This window comes from Triturus cristatus, chromosome 11 (genome assembly GCF_964204655.1).
Source record: "Triturus cristatus chromosome 11, aTriCri1.1, whole genome shotgun sequence".
NCBI classification, from domain to species: Eukaryota; Metazoa; Chordata; class Amphibia; order Caudata; family Salamandridae; genus Triturus; species Triturus cristatus.
The window spans coordinates 264113127-264129667 of NC_140594.1; the positions used below are offsets into that span (position 1 = coordinate 264113127).

At 46.0% G+C, this 16541-nt stretch overlaps 1 protein-coding gene across 3 annotated transcripts in view; it reads right to left on the bottom strand.

The window, feature by feature from the left end:
- TTC28 (tetratricopeptide repeat domain 28) overlaps positions 1–16541 on the bottom strand; it is a 1841724-nt gene that overhangs the window by 65281 nt on the left and 1759902 nt on the right. The window lies entirely within an intron of this gene.

Consider the following 16541-nt stretch of genomic DNA (forward strand, 5'->3'; position numbering starts at 1 on the left):
GTGTTCGCCGGACCAGCAAATACTCACTACCTCTATTTTGTAATGCGGGCCTGCCCTCTAGTGGCTGAATGTATTCTAGGCCTCCACAGAGGCAGCACGCGATTTAGTGCAGCGGCACCAATCGGGCAATCTTGCTACATTAACTATAGCATATGGCCAATGTAAAAAGTACATTTGCACCAGACAACTAGTGCTGACAGGCACTCGTCGGTCCGTGCTAATGCTGAGTTTGAACAAGTTGGGCAGTGCAAATGCCAATATTGCATGCATGCAAACATTTGGAAACAGCTAAAATAAGGTCTTTTGGAGTTTAATAATCGGTAGTCTCACGCCCGAGTTCTTTGTGTGGGTATGTATGATTTTACCCCTTTCAGTTCATGAAAAGTGCTGCTTTTGCACTGTTCTATGAAATTGAAAGTGCAAATATTTTTAAAAAATCTACACAATAGACGTGTGCAACGACTATAGAAAACACATGATGAGAATTTTCCAAGCATAGTGCCGCTAAATTTTAGACTTCCATTATTCATGTATGTAAATTAAAGGTATACTAGGCAAGAGTCAGAGTGGCTACTAACCCAATTTGTTTAAAGCTTGGCTGGCTTCATAAAAGGGTTCAGGGCCATAGTGCCTGTGTTTTTAGGTCTCGCCTGGCGTTGCAGCGCAAAGCGCTGCACGCTGAGCGAGAGATATTGTAAGAGAGCAGATTTCAGAAGGGGACTTGAAGCCCCGCCCCTCTTTTCCATTTGCTGGCGTCACCGTTTATGCAAAACAGTGGCCTGCCATTGGGAATGAGGTATTTTTGTTTCCGCCCTTTCACCTTTTTGTCCGGCCCATCCGGACTGTCTCGTCTGCTTTGCGGCTGTCGCAAAGCAATTTCTTATCTTTATGGGGGACATCCGTTTTCGCTCAGCCCCGTGTTTATTTTTGCATGGCGCTTTCACTTAAAGTGAAAGTGAAAGAGCAATGCAAATATAAACAGCGGCTGAGTGAAAACAGATTAAAGTTTCTGCAGTGGCTCAAGAAGAAAGTGTTTTTGAAGCCAGTGTGCTTGGCCCAGAGCACTCCACAGCTGCACACACGGGTAAATATTCAAGGTTTTAGCCCATAGCAGCCAGCCGGGCACCCGAGACCAGCAATGCATCACCGAACTCCGTGGTCATTCACCCTGCGAGGTGCAGACCATCTGACAGGCGCTCCATTTAGCTTCAAGGCGCTACACTCTGGAGCCTGCTCCAAAGACACCTCAGACATGAGGAGAAGCACAAAAAACTCCACCGAGGGCAAAAGGCCACCTCTTCTGCCAGCTACCCCAGACATCTTGACATCGCGCCCAGTCATAACGCCTTGTGTCAGTCCTGGCTACTTCCATTCAGCGAGTTGCTCTTTTACAAGCTCATCGAGTCCCATTCCTTAGCGCTAGAAAGTGCCTTGACAGCGCAAGAGAAAAACACTTAAAATAAATACAGGGGACAAACGAATGCAGGCAAATACATATGAGTGAGTTTATTAATGTGAACATGCGGGCAATGAAACGTGGCACACAGAGAGGAGGCAGGGGCCACGGCGGATGCAGGAGAGAGACACTGGAGTGACAGGCGAAGAACATGACAAACGGAAGAGGTGGGTAGCCAAAGTGCCGAAATCCCCATGCTGCCTCACCGTCCTCTTTCACTGGCCATTACCCACCTGTCCTCACCTCGTCTGTCTCAGTCCTTTTCATCTCTTGAATCCATGGTCTCCTATCTCTCTATTTTGTCTCCAGTTCAACCCCTTCTAAAGCTTTATTACCCTTCCAATTTTTCCCTGCCGCTTCCCTTTCTCTCTCCCCCTTTTCCCATTACTTAAGAGCTCTTCTTTCTCTCCATCTTTGTTCTCCCTCATTGTGCCTCTCCCCTCTTTGCCATCACTCCACGTTTCCGTCTCCCTCTCCCGGTCCCCTCGTTCCATGCCTCCCTTCCTCTAGCCTGCCTCCTTTGTCTTTCTTTGATCTCACCGCTCCTCTGTCCCACTCTTCGTATACCAGCTCTCCTTTCTCAGCCCTGGGCAACAGTTCCTCCTTTCTTGACCTTGCCCGTACACTCACTTTTCCTATTGTCTCCCACTTTCATCAACACCCCCTTACCTCTCTCCTCTCCTCCTTCAGAATCGATTAGAGCGACTTCGTGGAACGTTTTTAAGTGCTGGGGAATTGCATCTGAATGTGCCGAGTAGCGAAGAACAAATAGAGAGGCGGTGTGATCACTGCAGACTGCAGGCCAATTGCCTGTGTGATCCGATTACCAGGGGGGCAGTCTTGAGTGGGCTCCGTTATGAGTGCACACAGCTCCTGGGTGCTGTCTGCATCCGAGCAGCGCTGCTCCGAAGTGGAGTTTGGCTCTGAGTTGGCGCCTGTGCTCAGTGCGCTTTAGTTTTGAGCGCGGCTCCCATGCTTCTGAATATGTAGCTCGAGGTTAGATTTAAGCGCAGAGTGGCTCCGTGTGAGCGCTAGACCGGAGATCCCTCCCATGTGGGTTTCCCAAGCCCAGGGTCCCTCAGCTTGACTCAGCAGGATCCCCTGCCCCTCGCGCTCGATGCTGCTCCCTTACCGTGGTACCCAATCAATCCTCCCACACACACGACATGCCCAACACTTATTCAGATTCATGGAGTTTATTCTGAAAAAAAGGAAAAACCGGCACCGATCCTGGTGTAGAACAGGCCATGGAGGGGTAAAGCAGCCCAGGGGGCGTGGCTTGTAAGGAGGGCACCTGTTCTGCGGTATGACAGGCACTGTGTGGTATGCTAAAGTGCAGACTCTTGGGGTGGCCACGCTCTTAGGGCAGGCTTTGTTTTGGTGTACGTAGATGCAGACACTGCGCTATGCTATGCAATAGGCATAGCTTTTGGTATTGTAAATAACAATGCCTTTTAATTTTTTTTAAGGCATTGCCATTTACAATGTCAATAGCTCAAAATAATATCATTGCGAGACCTATTGCATTGTAAATACTTGTTTTTAGGTCTGACCAGGCCGCACTTACCTGGCCATACTGCCGCTCTAGCATCCTCCTGGTGGCCTGCAGGTTCAGAGGCTACTTTCAGACAGGAATGGGCTGCCACGACCCAGGCATGGCCCTCATGGTTCCTTTCTAGTGACAGACTCCAGCAGTTGGGGGATGGCGTGAACACTTTTGCCAGTGACCATTTTAGTTTCCTGTCCAAACTCACTCTCTACTGATCTAGGGTTTGTTTACTACTTCGTTGCAGTTATACACATCGACCTTATTAGAACATTGGAATGTGGAGTGCTCCATTAAATACAATGGAGTACTCTGGGGTCCTACGGGCCGGTAGAAGCCTGCAGAGCAACATTCAAATGTTGTTTTTGTTCACAGCGGCTGTTGTGAACAAAGGCCTCTCAGAGCCTGAGGGGATTTAAACCCCCTCGGGCTCCGAGAGGCCTTTATTTTTAGTAATTAGAACATTCTGTCCTCTAGGGGCGGAATGTTCTAATAGCCTTAGAGCTTGCCTAGCAGGCTCTACCGGCCAATAAAGGCCCGCTCACTTGTTAAAGGCCCTCAACTTCAGCTAGGGCCTTTAATGCTGGAGCAGGCCTTTAATGGCTGGTGGAGCACGCTAGGTCGGGCTCCAAGGCTATATTAGAACATTGGAATGTTGAGGGCTCTATTGAAAACAATGGAGCAGCGCCAGCCTATATGAACTGCTATAGACCCGCTGCTCTCAAACTTCCATCCTCTTGTAGCTCAGTGTCACTAGGGCTTCCGATGGAAGGAGGAGTGAATGTTGTTCAGCTCCTGGGTCTCCCTGGCTTGGCTGAACTACAAAAAGCAGTTCAGCCAAGCCAGATAGAACCATGGACTGACTTCAGCCCCCTTTCACTGCTCTTGCTTTGAATGCTCAAAGAGCTAACAGCCGTGGCCCTGCACACGCTGTTAGCTGTAGAATATTCCCAGCAGGCTTCATGGAGCCTGAGGGGATTTCAACCCCCTATGGGTCTGAGAGGCCTTTGTTTAACTAATTTGAACTTTCTGCCCTGATGGGAAAGAATGTTTTAATAGCTTTATAGTCCACCAAAGCTGGGCTATACCATCCAGAAAAGGCCCGCTCCCTTGCTAAAGGCCCTCACCGAACACTGGAGCAGGCCTTTAATGGCCAGGATAGCCAATTACGGCATGCAAATAAAGCTATATTAGCATCTCTAAAGTTAAACATATTCCTAAGGATGCATCATGCAATACACCTCTGGAGGATACGCAAGACTGCCCAATAGACATCCAGTCCAGGAAATGGTGTTCAACCATAATATTTATTTTTTATTTTATTTTACGGAGTTTTATATAAAGTGAACTTGACAGGAAGGTATCGGAGTGCTTTACATAGCACCAGTTGCGTTACATGAGGACCATTCATTTTTATTAGGCACGGGGAGATTAAGCGATTTGCCCAGAATCACAAGATGTTCAGCTTCATTGCATAGACTCGAACCCGGTTCCCCAGATTCGAGGTCGACTGCCCTAGCCGTTAGGCCAACTCTTCTCCCCAAATTTTTAGGTTTGAAATATTATCCTGCCAGAATTTCATATCCAAAATATTAAGTAAGTGTGACAGATATCTTCAAATAGTCCTGTTCAGTTGGTGATGGCAGGTATATGGGCTGGTATACTGCTGGGTGGTAGAAAAGACCCATAGCATATATATCTTATGCGGGTGTAAGAAGAATAAGCTACAATTGGCTGTACAACCGTTAAGTGTAACGGAATTAGCATTAGTGTGAACCAAAAGGGTTTATATATGAATTGACATTACTTTATAATACCCAGGAAAACATATCAGCCCTTCTTAGCTTACCTAGATATAGACAGTAGTGAGATGGTTGGCCTGTTCAATATCTGTGGACTATAAACTGTAGATTGTACTTCAAGGTGAGATTTTCTTTGAGGGTTCTATCCCAGAGCTGTGAGATGATGTAGTTATGTTTCCAGCCGCCATCTGTAGTGTATATGGTTCCAAATGCTCTGAATCTTGGCTGGCAGCGAGTGCCAGAGTTTGGCGGCTTGTACTGAGAAAGCAGTGCATCCAATCGATTTGGTATGGTAAGGTGGTATGATGATCCGTGGTGCAAGTCTGGAGCGCAGTGTTCTGCTTTGTTTGTATTGCTTGCACTTAACATATAGGCATAGTGGTCTTCTACATTGGGAGGCTCTGTGTTTAATGCAGAATGCCTCGAGAATTGTCCTTCTAGCTATAAGTAGCTAGTGAAGTGATTGTGGGACTGGAGCTATGTGTTCCCTTGGGTGAATGTCTAGAGGGAGTCTTGTGGTAGCATTTTGGATTAGTTGTATTTTGTGTATGATGAATCTGGGTGCACCAAGGTATAGAGTGTTGGCATAGTCAAGCTTGGAGATTGCAAGTGTGAGGATTGCTTATAGCTTTTGTTGGTATCCAAGGTACGGGAAAATGCAATGCATTGTTTTCATTGTATAAAAGGCCCTTTTTGTGACATTGTTGATGCAGTTTCAAGAATAGGTGTGATTCAATAGTTACCCTACGTTCTGGCTTCTTTTGATGTTGGTGGAGGGGCCTAGAGTGCCTTAGGTCACATGGCGGTAGACTGGTATTTTCGTCATTGACTGCATATCATGATATCTGTCTCTGCGGTGTTGAGGATTTGGATGCCTACTCATCCTCTAGGTGTTTTTGGAGCGATGCCAGTCATCAGGTTGTCAGTTCTAGCGGTCTTCCAGGCCATCCATTTTTACAATGATTTGTGTGTCTTTCTCCATAGCTGTAACAATTGATGCTGAATGATTTAATTAGTTACGATAAAGGGGTTGGGTAGATGTTATATAACAGAGGCAATATGATGGACGCCTGAGGAATGCCACAGTGTTGGGTGTGAGGAACTTGTGTGAAAGCTGGTAGGTAAACCACACTTTGTTGGTCTTTGAAGTAAGAAGCCATCCATTCCATTTTAGAATATTTTCACATATTCTAAGACGTGGATCCTTCGTCTTTCAGATGTTCCCTTCTCGTGCATCACAGAGACAAAGCTAATTCTGTGTCACTGATGTTGTCTAATATGACTTTAGAAAGATGACTTTGGAATTATTTGATCTAGTTAATAATGCAGCCCTAAAAGCAGAGCAGGACTTCTTCATCTGACATACAGAAATACACTTGATTGACTTTAAAAAATAAATTATCCTTGAGAAACATGACGGCTGGATTTTTGAGTAGTGAGAACTCCGTGAAAAAATGATCGGTTGAGATTTCCCCACTGAAACCTTCTGCACACACATTTGAGTTAACTACAAGCCAAAATATGCTATGATCACCAGTACTCACTAAGTGCTACTCTGACACACACACTACATGTACTCACGCACACAGCGTGCACACGCACATACACACACCCAACTCTCTAGAAGTCTATCACTAAAGGTTGTAGTTAACAAATACCACTTTAAAAACAAGCATTGGCATAGCCAATAGGTCTCGCCTTTGGGATCTTATAAGTGTTTAGCTATGCAACAGTTGCATAACTAAATACTTATAAGGTCTCGCGATCAAACATCAAAGCGGCCGTGCGGCCGCGAAAGTGAAAGTAATTGCGGTAAAGCGCGGCACGCGCGCCCGCGCGCATGCACTGTAGCTCTAGGCTGGCCTGGTAGCACTTTTTGGAGCCCTCTCAATAAGTCTCGCCAGACCAGCGCATGCGCTCGGTCAGGCGAGACCTAATGACCGCAGCCTCAGAAAGGCAGGGGCGGGGCGGTGCGCTTACAGACGGGACCGTGTGAGGTGCTGAGGCGCAGGTGCTGAGGCGCACTCAGCACTCATGGCTGGACTCAGAAGCATCACTTGTGTTGACCTGCTACCTTTATACACTCGGAGGCAAAATGATGGAGGGTGTAACGCTGTGGCAAGAAGTCAGGAAATATATTAAAATATTTAAAGTGGCAACTGAATACAGTTTCCGAGAAGCTTAGTTTACTGCAGACTGGCGATTGGCGAAAGGGCAGTTGAACATTTCTCAAGCAAGTTTAATTGAAACGTAAGAAGGGTGAGCTGACAGGAACAGATCGCTAGGGGGGGTCTCCTCCAATCCGATCTTCAAGCGCCGCAGCACCTGTTTCCTCCTTACCTGGACAGATTACAGAAGTCTGTGGGGGTGTGCAGGTCTGTGCACTTGAACTCGGGGAAAAAGGCAAGTTTTGAATAGATTCCAGAGTAGTCAGGACTCATATGTAGCATTTCCTGACCGAACTAAAATCCTAGTAATTTAATGCGTGTCCAATGGTCCCGCGCTGAGCAGTTCACGCAGCATCCTGTCCTGACACCGAGCTGACGTGTTCACGTAGGGTGTTAACTCGTGTCAGAGTACCCAGATGTTGTAACACTCGGTTTATACAAATAATGCTGAAATGCCTAGACTCACCGCCGTGTCACCTAATCTCCCGACCGGGGCGAGGCATTCACTCTCTAGCATCGATCCCTGGACACCCAAAAGCCACGTCATATTCCTTTTTGTAGACAACAATAAACTGCTTTCTTCTGTTTACCATGTTTATCCAACGAACATTAGTACAAAGATTGTTAATTTAGATAACTGGCTCCATCTACAGGCCAAAATAGAGTAAACATGACTTCAACAGACCTCAGAAAAATCACCTCACATTCATTAAATCTTTCTTTGCCGTTTTAGGTGGCACTTAAAAACACGCGCGTCTGCCAATCGTTTCGCCTGTAGGTGGTTAGGGCCGCAGGTACATTAGTTTGCCCTTCTGTTGTTTCCCTACACCCTATCTGTACACTAGGTTTTTTTGTTCACTGATACGTTTTCAGTACCGGTGTCGATGCCCGTGTTTCAATAATCTTGCGCCTCTTTGTATCTCGCTGTAGGTGTTCTTGCCTATCTCTTATTACCCTAGGGTAGTCTATCCCGGTGTCCCTGCACGCGTCTTTCTGCCTTGGTTACTACTGATACGTTTCCTTGTCCCGGTGTCTGTGTTTATCTTTCATTGTCTCACCGTCATGGTCTGCACGCCCTTGTTATAGGAAACAGCCTTTACAAAGTAAGGCACTACCACTCAATGCCTTTACCATGCACCATTTACCACGCACTGTCTTTACAACGCAATGCCTTTACAACGCATTGCCTTTACAACGCAATGCCTTTACCATGTATGCCTTTGCCATGCATGTCTTTGCAACTCAAGGTACAGGTATGTTTAGGGTGTGGGTAGAGGCATTGAGTGGTGTGGGTGTTTTTAGGGTTTGAGGTGGGTATGGGTATAGGATGCTAAGGGTGTTTTTAGGATTTAGGGGTTGAAAGAGGGAAAAGATGGTAAGCGATTTTTAAGGTTTGGGGTGGGTAGGGGGATTGGGTGGCAAGGGTATTTTTAGGGTTTAATGGTGGGTAGAGGAATTGGGCAGTAAGGGTGTTTTTAGGGTTTAGTGGAGTAGGGGTATTGGGTGATAACGGTGCTTTAGGGCTTAGGGGTCGGTAAAGGTATAGAATGGTAAGGGTATTTTTATGGTTTAGGGGTTGGTAGGGGTATAGGGTGGTAAGGGTATTTTTAAGTTTAGGCGTGGGTAGAGGTATAGAGTGGAAAGGGAGTTGTAGGGTTTAGGGGTGGGTAGCTTTTAGGGTTTAGGGGTGGGTAGAGGTATAGGTTAGCCCTGTTATATACATGTGAATATATATGGGTTTCACCTATCTCACCATATACCTACCTTGCATTGTAAAGGCATGCGTGGTAAATGCATTGCGTTGTAAAGGCATTGCGTGGTAAATGACGCATGGTAAAGGCATGTGTGTTAAATGCATGTGTTGTATTGTCGTAATCCCCCTGTTGGAGGTGGGTGAGCCCACAGATTAGATAGGGGTGCTGAACCAGAGGCAACCCAAGGGTCTAGCTCGGCTCTTCAAGCCGTTCACAGTCCGAGCCCTGAAAAGTTTTGCTATGTATATCATACAACAAACATTACCTAAAATATGATAACAGCTCTTCAAAATTAAAAAAAAGTGTATTTCTTTAACTTGTGGAAGCTTTGACATTAATACATCACATTATAGCACTGATATGTACTTATTAAAAGTGAGGCAAGACAGTGGTCATGTAAGCCCTTTAGGTGATCCAGACAATTATAGAGTAACATTATAGTCTATTAAATCAAACACAATAGGTTTTGTACAACTAGTATTCCAAACTCCCATGTTTGGGAAAATGCTTTCATACACGAATATTCAGAAAAAAAGGAGTTTTGGTGAAATACAATATTTGCCTAACATCACGAGTCAAGCAGGGAAGCTACAATTTTTCCAAATGTTCTGGTTTCACTTTGTACTAATCAGCTACTAAATAGGTATCTATTTGTCTTTCCGTTTTTATGTTAACAGTTTGTTTTTATCTCTTTGTGCATTCTTTGGCAGTTTTTATATAGTGCAAATTCGACCCTTCGGTATTGGTACGCTTTAAGTGAGCACCAGGTCACATTAAATTGTTATAGACATATATATATTTTTTAAGTGAGCCCAGAATCACAGGAAGTTGAGGCCACACCGAGACTTGAACCTGGTACCACAGTTCCAAACCTGCAGCTCTGGCCGTAATGCCACATCCTGGTAGAGGGAGGGTGGTAGGCAGAAGTAATTTGAAAGCTCAGCTTGTTATGGGCTTGAGGTTCCAACAGGACCCCAAGCTGAGCCAGAGCCAGGCTTCAGGCTTGAGCTTACCTCTAGCCCCAGTGTCCGCTTTTCCGATATTCTTTGTTCTCTAACCAATGTTCCTTTCTTTCAGATTGTGTTTCCCTGTGTCAGGGTCCATTCCTCTCTGTCATTATCATTGCAGTTAGACAGGGCATTGCCAGTGGTGTAGAGGGGATAACAGCAACATTGATGCACACAAGAAAATAGGCCTCTTGTTCACCAACTTGACTGTCATAAAAAGCAATAATTGGGATACATTGGGTCCCTCAGAGGTGTGGGGTCTGGTTCCACTGCACCCGCTGCACCAACCTTACCCTTGGAGTTATGGAGGAGCAGGCATGTGTTTCTGTGGCATAACATAAAATGAAGAGACCACCCTGCGGTGGTGAGCGAACCGCGATACTCCTGTATCTTATGTATGTTAATAGGCTTTATGTTGAATGGGGCACTCTGAAGGGTGGAGGCCCCTGCATGGCAGGGCCTACCGGGGCCTGTGTTAAGCCTTGAAAGATGTTTGATGGTGCAGTCTATTAGTGTTTAAGAAAACACGATCCCTATGCTATGACACAATGGTACCACACTTAAGAATCTAACACTCATTAATATGAAAAGGTATCAAATGTTCATTACATTTATTTTTTTTAAAGTATACATGAAATTCATAAAATCAATAATGCAATTACATAAACTTAAAAACACAAAAAGTAACCTATACAGATTTTCACATTGATATAATTCACAAACTGTTATGAGCCCGCATAACAGAAAAAAATGTGGAAGACAATACACTTTGTCATAAATTACGCATCCTGCGGGTCTTGTATATACGACTGTGGTTGGTGATATGTATGCACCGTTATATCTACTCGCAGTCAACCACAGTTCTCCCTTGGATTGCGTTATTTTAGATGCGTCGACGCGTTTCGATGGTTATTCTTGTAATTCCATCTTTATCAAGACAGGTGATAGGCTTCAGGTCCTCTTCTATTTTACAGGGACCTGGTTTATTCACTTCAATATTCCGATTTTTATTCAGTTTTCACTTGTGGGTCCACGTAGTGGAACGCTGCAGGTTTTAAATGTTTTGTGTGAATGTATTTTTTAATTATCCTGACACTGATTCTTATATTGGTAGCCGTGGGTACGTGACATTTATTCAGTCTATTAGTGAGCAGGCATTTTGTTTGGAGAATACAGGAAGGTTGCTCAAGCTGTACTGCTTTGTAGAGTCGTAATCTACTGCCTGCCTGCTCTGGGAGATATGTGGAGCAGGATCTCAATGTACTGTTCTCAGGGAGTGGATGGGATGTTTGTGGTGTGTGTGCATGAAAGAAGCATGTAAATAACAGGCATGAGGATCAGAGATTTACTGCAGTCATGAAGCAGCAAGCAGCAGGCAGAGGGAAGCGTCCTGCAGACCTGTCTGTTCATAAGTTGTCAGTTTCTTTATTTGAAAATTCTTCCAAGGAACTTAGGTGTTTCGTTGATAGTCATGCACAGTCATCGGGTCTGAGGGCCAAGTGGTCAAGGTATACAACAAGTGTTGTGACTTTGTTGTTAGTTCCTTCTAGGAACAGACATTCATCCAGACACACCACGCAGCTCACTTACATTGGTCGTTGCTTCGGGGCTTTGCACAGCATTTTGGTGACCATGAAGGTTTCCCATCTGATCAAGGGGTGAATTCTAAGCTTTGATTCCTGGAGAGAGAAGGTTGGACCTCCAGCTCTCTACTTGTTGCATATGGGCAGCATCACTTCATCTAGGGCAATGTGTACAAAAAAATGTTTCTGTAGAAAGGAAGATCCTATTCCATGTGGATGATAGTGAATTTGAAAGACGTTTGCATGTGTCTGGTGGCCAGTGCAGAGTGCACTGAGCCCATGACCAATGAAGGGATTGAAGCACTATTCATACAGTGAATTCTTAAAAAGTATAACAAAAGTGAGTGTGGGACAGGGTTGGCCAATAAGGAGGGAAAAAAGATAGAAAAGAAGGACAAATGGCACCTCACTAGCAGGGATACACATACTGCAAAGAAACTGCTGCAAAGTGGAGACCTGTAGATGAAGATCCTGGATCCTTCTGTTTCGTCTGTGCTGGAGGAGGATGCTATAGCCATGAGGCATTGCGTCACGGAGAATCAAGCCCGTCTGTCCCCTCACCGGAGCTCAATAATCAAAAGCAGCTGAGGTGTGTGGTCAGACAGAAGATTAAGGGCCTGATTTAGATCTTCAACAGCTCCTTTGAGATGCCACCTTCCCGGAAAGCTGTAAACCGAGATCAACGCCCTACTCAAGAAACCCAAGGCAGACCCAAAGGACCTCAAGAACATCGGGCCCATCTCCCTGCTCCCATTCCCGGCAAAAGTCATCGAGAAGATCGTCAACAGACAACTGACCTGCTTCCTCAAAGAGAACAACACCGTGGACTCATCCCAGTCCAGATTCCACAGCAACCACAGCACCGAAACCGCCCTCATCGCCGCCACCGACGACATCAGGACCCTGCTGGACAAAGGCAAAACCATGGCCCTCATCCTCCTAGACCTCTCGGCCGCCTTCGACACCGTCTGCCACCACACCCTACGCACACGCCTCCGCAACAAAGCCCTGGACTGGATCACCTCCTTCCTCACCGACAGAACCTAGAGAGTCCGCCTTCCTCCTTTCAGATTCGATCCCACCAAGATCTCCTGTGGCGTACCCCAAGGATCATCCCTCAGCCCGACCCTTTTCAACATCTACATGACACTGCTCCCCAACATCGTCCAATCGCACAACCTCAACATCATCTCATACGCCAACGACACCCAGCTGATCCTCTCCCTCACCAAAGACGCCACCAGCACCAAAACCAACTTCCACGAAGGAATGAAAGCCGTCGCCGAATGGATGAAGAACAGTCGCCTGAAACTGAACTCAGACAAGACGGAGGTCCTCATCCTTGGCTCCACCCCCTCCGCCTGGGACGACTCCTGGTGGCCGGCCTCGCTGGGAGCTGCGCTGACACCCACCGACCATGCACAAAACCTGGGGTGCATTCTGGACTCATCACTGTCAATGACCCAGCAAGTCGACGCCGTCTCCTCCTCCTGCTTCTACACCCTCCGCATGCTTCGCAAGATCTACAGATGGATCCCCACCGGAACCAGAAGGACAGTCACCCAGGCCCTCTTCACCAGCAGGCTGGACTACGGCAACGCCCTCTACGTGGGAACCACGGCCAAACTCCAGAAGAGACTTCAACGCATACATTCCCCGCCACAGCCACATCACTTCCCACCTGAGGGACCTGCACTGGCACCCCGTCAACAAGAGGATCACCTTCAAGCTCCTCATCCACGCTCACAAAGCACTCCGTGACGCCGGACCACATACCTCAACAAACGACTCACCTTCTACACTCCCAACCACCAGCTTCTCTCCGCTGACCTCGCCCTCACCACCGTTCCACGTATCCACCGAACGACCACCGGCGGCAGATCTTTCTCCCACCTCGCCGCAAAGACATGGAACACCCTCCCCATCCCCGCTGCGACAGACCCAGGACCTGCTGACCTTCAGGAGACTTCTCAAGACCTGGCTGTTCGAACAATAGCAGCTCCCCCCCCCTTTAGCATCTTGAGACCCTTGCGGGTGAGTAGTGCGCTCTACAAATGATTGATTGATTGATTGATTGATTGACAACAGGAAAGTGATGCTATGACATTGTTAGACGTAGATTATTTACATGCACTTGAATGATATTAATAAAAACAATATTACACTTTTACGGCCTCTAATTTACAGGATTAGATTTCAATGTAACCTGAAATATTGTTTCCACGTGAGGGACTTTATCACCACAAACTGATTAACTTTAAGAATCTTTATGCATATGTGCACACATCCTGTCTACACAGTTCTAGTGGTTCCATTACTGAAGCAGGTGCCCTGCACTCTTTTTGTGATTAGTGCAAAAATAAACCAATCTAATGAAACTAGCGACAGCTGCTGTTACCACTCTCAACGAGTCCAGTGACTGCAACGTGCCCTGTGGATGCAGAATAGTTCATGTTCTAGTCGTCAATTCATAGATTTCAGTTTTGCAAGTGTAGTCTACTGCAGGGGTCAGTCAGCGTGTCGCTGTTTGACTCCAGGAAGTCACTATTTGGGTTGACAACTTGCTATGTTAGTTGTATTTGATTCCATTTCTGCCATGTAAAAATAAGCAACATCGTGTTTACATCTATGAAGAAAGTGTCTTAAGTTGAAATGTTGTAGCACTTTTGTGACTTCAGCAGAGCAGTGCATGAATATGCATAGCATCGATTGCACAACTAATGGCCGCTGTTCTTGTGGTTGGCTCTGAATGAGTGTGCGCTGCTCTTTAAATACCCTACATCCCTACCAGTCCACATTGTCTCTCAGAAGCGATCTAACCCTCCTTTCACTCAGCCACTGCATCCCCACCTTTGACCCTGAGAAGTACTACACTTTCCATAATCAATGATGGAATTTATGTGGAAACAGCAATTACAATGACAGGCAAATCACACGTTGCCTTTGAATCTGTCTTAACCATTCCGTTACCATGCAACACCGTCAGGAAGAGGTGTGGCATACCGACCAGGGCGGCTGGTTCCGGAGTGCAAGTCTCACAGTTCGATCCCTGGTGCCGGCAGCAGCTCAGCTCAGCACCATGTGACTCTGGGCAATAGCCCACTTAATCTCCCCGACGGCACCCAGTGCCTTGAGACCCTCAGGGGTGAGTAGTTTGCGCTTTACAAATGCCAGATTAAGATTTAGATTTTCATTGTTAAGGAACGCGTGGTTTAGGCATGCGTGGTTGTGTCATAAAACCGCATTTATGGTGACCAACTCACTCCTGGTCATTACGAACTCACCTCCTGAACTTATCACGTACAATAAATTGAATACGTGTTGCTAGTCTAATTAGCTCAATCAAAATAAAAGAAAACTACAACACCCAGAATGCATTAGGCTAGTACCACACAAAACTCCATGACTGGAAATAGAGTTGGTAATAGACTAGTGGAGGTGGTCACCTCATTTCCACTACACAAATACCACATACATATTCAGTTGTCAAAGTACATATCATAGTTTTCGAACTGGTGCATTTTTCAGCACAAAAACAAGAGATTAAGTAGGGGAATCCTAATCTGTTATATGTTTTGCAGCCTTGTAGGTATAACTTTTTCAACAACCTCGCCCCTCCCCCTACCTTTGAGAAGATATGTTGTATTACTGACGCACTTCCTAGAAACATGACTCCATCCCCTGTTGAGCACCTGTACTGGGACAATTTATAATTTTGACTGCTCTTATTTAAATGAATTCTAGTTCTGTTAAAACAGACTTCTTGATAACTGTATAATGATTCGTGGAAAGAGCTCTGCTTATGTTTTATTAGTAATAATATGAAAGTATTTTTATGTGGACCTCCTAGGAGTTCCAAATCCTTAATAAATATTGAATTGTGTACACCCCTGTGGAGAACTCTTGCATTTAAACCGTGCTGACCACTAAATACCCATTCAGTGTTTCAGCTCCCACTTTACCTACATTTAAATGATCGCCGTCCTTTCAAGGAAAAGAGCCTACGAGGAACAGGTTTACGAGCAATGTACATAACTACGTGCACATATAAAAATAACAACAATCATGTTGTTCAGCCATTCTAAAGTAACTGATCGAACATGTGGGCAGAGTAAATCCAAGCGAGAATAACTAAAGTAATTGCCCATTTGGCCACTCATTACAAGTGTCCTTTAATTACAACTGAAGAGGGGGAGGAGTTTTATATATGCAAGCTGCATGCAGATACATAAGCCAGGGGCACCTGGGCCGGATTGGCCCTTCTGGCGGGGGGTAGATCGGCGGGAGCGGACATACATTCACATCTCTCAATTGTCAGCGCTTAAATACGAATCCTGTTGTATAATCTTCTGCTACAGTCCATTTGTGTTTTACAGCGGGTCCTCTGTCTTTCTTCTTTTGCTTTAGCAGCGTTGAACAATTTGGGAGCAGATGGTTTCACTTAACGCTGGCGCTCTTTTTATGGCTGCGTAGGAATGATCCAATCTAGTCATTTTACTCCTAAGCACGGTGCACGTTTAGCATCGGAAGTTTACACGTGTTCAGGGAATAACACGGAATCAGGCAGACAGTTTTATTTCTACCACAAAGTCGAGTACTAATACCCAGAGTAAAACAACACCTGTGCTGACCCAGCACTGACCTTCTACGAGAGCTCACGGTTTGCTGTCAGAAGTCAGGAATCAAGTCCTGGCTCCTCCCTGGCACTCCGCGTGATCCTGGGCGGAAGCCAAGAACTTTGTGACTTAAATACTCAGCGGTGGCTCCTTTGTTAGGGCGGAGGAGCGTCGCCCCACTGCTCTCTGAGCAGTGCAAAAGGAAAAAAGGAAATGATAATAACACAATGCTATTAACATTTTATTTTTCAGTACTGACTCAGTTTAGGGCGGGGTGGGGCTGTCGTCACGGAGCAGGGAGGAGGAGTGGTGGGCACCATTATAACGTACGACGGTTCAGCCAGCCGCCTTAGGATGGCCAAACCGACACGCGCACTTAGCATTTCTCCAACCGGCTATGTAAAACAGTCCCAGGCATCGTCTGAGCAGCAAATCAAGCCGCTCAGACCAATCACAATGCTGCTGTCATGTTGGTAATGCTGTTACCAGCATGACAGCAGCGTCGTGATTGGAAGTCTGGGAGCCTGTGTGCTGCCAGGAGTCGAAAGGAACAGAATAGGACGGAGGAGAGGCGGTGGACTGGCAGCTAAGTGATTTGTTTTTTGTGTG